The following is a 5005-nucleotide window of genomic DNA, read 5'->3' as shown; positions in this document are numbered from 1 at the left end:
TGTCAGTGCCCAGCAGCTGGCCGGCTTCCGCCAGTACAAGGTAAGCCCAGCCTCGGGGCACCCCGGACCCCTCTTCCACCGGGAGGGGCTGCACCCACAAGCCCGGCCGGGACAGCCAGGGAGGCTTGGGCTTTGGGGACCGGGCGTCTCTCTCCGTGCAGCCTCGGCTTTGCCCTGCCCCTCCTTTCTCCCCCTGGTCCTGAAAGCCTTGGGGCGGGCTGGGAGATGCCCTGTTCTGCTTCTCCTCCCAGGACACAGAGCAGACTGAGGTTGTTTATCAGGTGGTGGATGTGTGTCATCATCAGGGATCCTGGTTTTCTCCAATCCCCAGTTTTTGCGTTGAAAAAAAAAGAATCCCAAAGCCACATTTTCCCATGATCAAAATGAAACACGACTAGATAGATACATATATAGTTGTGTACATACATAGTGTACCTATCTAGTGGTGTACAACCTGGATACCTGACTATCTAGTGGTGTTTCATTTTGATCATGGAACAAATGTGGATTTGGGGTTCCTTTTTTTTAACCAAAAATTGGGGATTTTTTCCTCAGAGAAAACCAGGATCTCTGTCATCACCTGGCTGGAAGGGATCATCAGCAGATCAAACTAGAGCAGATAAAAGTGTATAGATGCAAATAAAGAAGCACATCAGCCTGTTTTGTTTTTTTTTTCTTTCAGCTTCTCCCACTTGAATGCGTCCGGTCCCAAAGCCCCCTCTCTCCTTGAAGTCATTTGTTTTCTGTCATAGGAGCAAAACATCATTCACACCTGGCTCTGTTGACTGCAGTGATGCTTGTAGTCCTATCTTGCAGTCCCACAGAATCCCTTACTGGTTTTCCCTATTGAGTCTGGGGGGATCTCCCATTGAAAGTGTGTCAATGCCGACACATTTGCCTGTACAACAGGGTATCCTAACTTAATAAGATAAAATACTCCCCTGGAATTGTTGACTGAGTTGGACGCTGAAGGGAACCAAGGAGGATAGGAACAGGATGCTAGCGAGGAACTGAACAGGACCTGGTCCTTGCTTCAGAAAAAATGACAGGTGCTTTTTACACATCAGAACAAAATGAAACAAAACTCAAAAATACGTTAAAAGGAGGGGAAATAAATAGTCATAGAGAAGCAGGGCTGGAAGGGACCCTCAGAGGTCATCTAGTCCAGTGTTTCTCAACCCGTAGGTTGTGACCCAAAAGTGGGTCTCAAGAATATATAAAAGGGTTACACAGAAACTTTAAAAGTTGGTTTTGCTTTAAAGAAGAAAAACATGGGAAACCATGGCTTTTCCCTTTCGGGCTGGCAGAGTTTCAGCAAGGGGCTGCTTGTGGCACCTCTGCCCCACACACCTACCCACTGGCCCACACACTTGGGGGGCTGGGGCCTGGAGGGGCAGATCAGGAGGGAGGGGCGCTGGGTCAAGACTGGCCATCAATATTTACAAACGGGTCGTGGTACAAAAAAGGTTGAGAACCACTGATCTAGTCCAACCCCCTGCCTGAGGGGGAAATGTGGTAGGAAAGGTTAAAAACAAATATTTCTGTAAAGAACATTGTATCAGCAGCAGGGGGGTACATTTGAGGATGCACCTGGACAAAGTAACAAGTATGGGTGTTTGCAGAATATTTAAATAGAATATAATTAAAGGGCTTATTTGTGACTGCGCATCTAATTTTTTTTGAGTTTGCAAGCTGTTTAGAACAGGCCTTGTGCATTCGTATAATTACAGAACAATGGAATGAGAGTCCTGCCTGAAACTGTTGGAATATTTGTATAAAACTTTAAGTAATGTCACTAAAATGTATTTTAAGCCACTTCCGAACTTTATTTGGATTAAATCCTGTTCCACTGACTTCAGTAAGTTTGCCTTGAATATAATGAGCTGCAAAGAAATATATGTGGGGAAAAGATCTGAAAAGAATTTTCTTTAAATTATAATGTAAGCATTTCATAGCACTAATTAACCACAAGGTATATCACATGATCCTTAAAAAGAATGAACTCACACATGGAAACATTTTTTTGTTAAAACAGTTTCAGACACCCAAGAATATTGGCAAAGCTGGAAAATATTTTAGATATTTTTTTCTAACCATAGGAGTCAACCAAGGTAGATGAGAAATAACTATCAGATCTTGTTGAGGCCAAGTATAACAAACTCTGTTTTTTACAGATGTAATTTTAATAGCCAGCTAACATGAAAATGTGTCCAACCAGTTCTATTGCACAATAGTAAACCTTAAATGAAAAGCAGTATTTGTAATTTTATACAAGAATGAACAAGTTTCTAAGGACTGCATTTATATGCTTTGCCTATGTCCTGCTCCCTATTCCAAAGGTAAAGTAACTTCTTCGCATTTCTAAACCATTGGATGCCAGGGAGGGTACAACAGGGGACTCTAGACATACCCTGTTCATCTTCTTTTCCTCTAGAGTGTCAGCTCCTGTCACTGTCAGAGACAGGATACTAGGCTAGACAGACGATTGCTCTGACCTAGTATAGCATTTCTTATGCATATATCTGTGCAGCAAATCTATTACAGTCTTGTGCCAGGAGGATGGGAGAACCAGTTGTTAGGGACATGGATGCAAAAGATGTGATAACCCCTTTCATCATACAGAGCTTAAATTCCCTTCTATGGCAATGGGTGGAGGTCTTGCAAAGAGGCCTGAACCTGAAGCTTCTTTGGGTAATAGTTGTTGTGGAGAAGATGACAGGAGACTCTCTTACTGGCAGGAGGGCAAGGAAGGGGTACAGAACTATTATATCCACTGTGTAGTTCTGCAACTTCAGACCACAGCACAGCACCTGGTACTTGGCCTGTGCAGAGCCATAATTATCAAGTTTGGTGCCCCTGAGCAAAACTTCTTGGTGCAAAGGGGGGAAAGAGGTGAAGTGCCAGAGAGCATGGGGAAGGGAAGGAGAAGGAGGATCTTACTTGCTCCAGTGACACAAAGACCTCTGCTGCTCCTTCTGTCACCCCACACCTGGCTCCTTTGTCTCGTGGTGCATGGCTGTTTCTGCTGTGTCCCAACACCAAGCTCTTACAGCTGGGAACCATCTGGCTGATGCAATGAAGACTCCAGGGAAGGGGGGCACCATTCTGGCATCTCCTCTAAGTTGGTGCCTTGACTTGGTGCCCCTCTTGCCCCTCTTGTTATGCTACTGGGGCTGTGCACTGCTTTTTAAAATTGTCCATTGTGTGTAGAGCTAAAAAGATGCAACCAGGGTAAGGTTCTGGACAGATGATACATTTACATTAGTGCATTGGCATAAAAAAGTAGTGGACAGATGGTAACTCCTGTATCAAGGTAAATTTGTCCAGTCCAGCAAAGGTAATCCAGAATTACTTTGAAAGAAGGTTACATTGGTTGTTTGTTCACAACTTATCCTAGATGCTTGTCACTCTTGCTTTCACTCTGGGTATTTACACTCTGGGTTTAGCACAGAGACTGTGTATTTGTGGCCTTGGTCAATGACCTCCACTTAGACCCATGAGAGGCATTCATTTTAAGTTGGGATGGAATCTAATCTTCAGTCCCAACAATCATGCCTCCTGCTATGTCTCGTGCACAGCAGGATGTGCAGTTTTGGGATCAGGGTTTAGATCCCAATCACGCTTTACTTGCAATGCAAGGGGAGCCTGGGATCTGCTGATTGTCTGTTGGGGCTGGAGATCTGAAATAGGTCCCAGCCCTGGCACCAGCTGACAATCAGCTGATTTTCAAAACCCTAGCTGGGGGGCACATGGGGTTTTCATAGGTCCTGGGGCATGAGGACTCTGGGATCCCTGTACCCAAAGATGGGTAAAAATCATATGTGCTGTCCAGCTGGGCAGTGCAAGGGGGTTTTAGTCATCCTCTGGCACAGGTCCCTGGGACTGGGCTGCTGCAGTCTGATCCCAAGGTCCCCATGCACCAGGACTTGTGAAACCCTGTGTGCTGCCAGCCACAGACTGTGTCCCAGACCCCGGGGCTGGCCCATGCTTGATCCTGACACTCAGCTGGGTGCTGGGATCTTCTATGGTCAGCCCCAGCCGGCCACGTGTCCAATTTAACATGTGATACAAATGAGCCGCAGAGTTGTTACACATTATTATGTGGAATAAATTTTGGCTCGTTTACTGTATTATTACCAGGGATCCAAGTTTTCTGTTTCCCATGGAAAAACAGAAAAACACAGATTTTCCTCTTTACCAGAGGAAAATGCAGAGTTCAGGCAGCCTGGCTCCAGTAGGTAAGTGTGTGTGGGGTGGGGGGGAGCAGATTGAGGACCCCATAGGGAGGGAGTTGGGCAGGGTTGGGGCTGCTGCCCAGCCAGATGGTATGAGGCTTGGGACCCAGAGCTGCAATGTGTACCCACAGGGCCCTGGCAGGGAGCAGGACAGAACTATGGGTGGCTTGTTCAGAGGGTGGTGGGGGGTGGGGCTGGCTCCCCACTGCTGCATGCAGTCCTGGGGAGCAGGGGACACCTGTGTCCCCCAGATCTGTGCTCAGGGCAGGGATGGGCTGCCCTCCCCCAGAGCCTCCGCAGCCCAGCAGGTGTGACCCAGCACTGCAGAGAACAGTGAGGTTGCATGGGGATCTTGCTGCTGCAAACTCTATGCTGCCATGGCAAGACGTCCCCTGCCCATGTGTCAATAGTGGGGGGCACAACCCCACACTGCCACCCTTGCTGCTGCCACGTGCACAGGAGATGCATCAACAGGACAGCGCAGAGCTTGCAGTGGCAAGGAAATCCCTGTGCTGTTCCCTGCAGCACTGGGTTACACCTGCTGGGCTGTGGAGGCCCCAAGGGAGGGCAGCAGGGTAGGAAGCCCAAACCTGCAGTGGGCAGCCCACACCCACCCCTGCTCTGTGCACAAACCGAGGGGGACGCATCCCCCCTGCCCCAGTGGAAGTGCACACAGCAGCAGGGAGCCACTCCCTCCCCCTCCTGCCCCTGCCTGCAGGAAGCAGTCAGTGGGGGGGGGGAGGCGGGGGCAGGGAAGGGCAGAGCCAGGC

General features: G+C 48.3%; 1 protein-coding gene across 1 annotated transcript in view; it reads left to right on the top strand.

The window, feature by feature from the left end:
* Window positions 1-6: 6 nt before the first annotated feature.
* The window catches only part of LOC109318472 (ethanolaminephosphotransferase 1-like), an 81421-nt gene continuing 76422 nt past the window's right edge, over window positions 7-5005 (top strand). The window contains exon 1 of the mRNA XM_019547767.1: window positions 7-40. The gene's annotated coding sequence lies outside the window, so the exon portion shown is untranslated. The remainder of the gene's footprint in view (window positions 41-5005) is intronic.

The sequence above is a fragment of the Crocodylus porosus genome, unplaced genomic scaffold, assembly GCF_001723895.1.
Source record: "Crocodylus porosus isolate Cpor-Errol unplaced genomic scaffold, CroPor_comp1, whole genome shotgun sequence".
In the NCBI taxonomy this organism is placed as follows: Eukaryota; Metazoa; Chordata; order Crocodylia; family Crocodylidae; genus Crocodylus; species Crocodylus porosus.
Note: the sequence above shows the minus strand (reverse complement) of the source record. Positions and strands in the feature narration are given on the sequence as shown.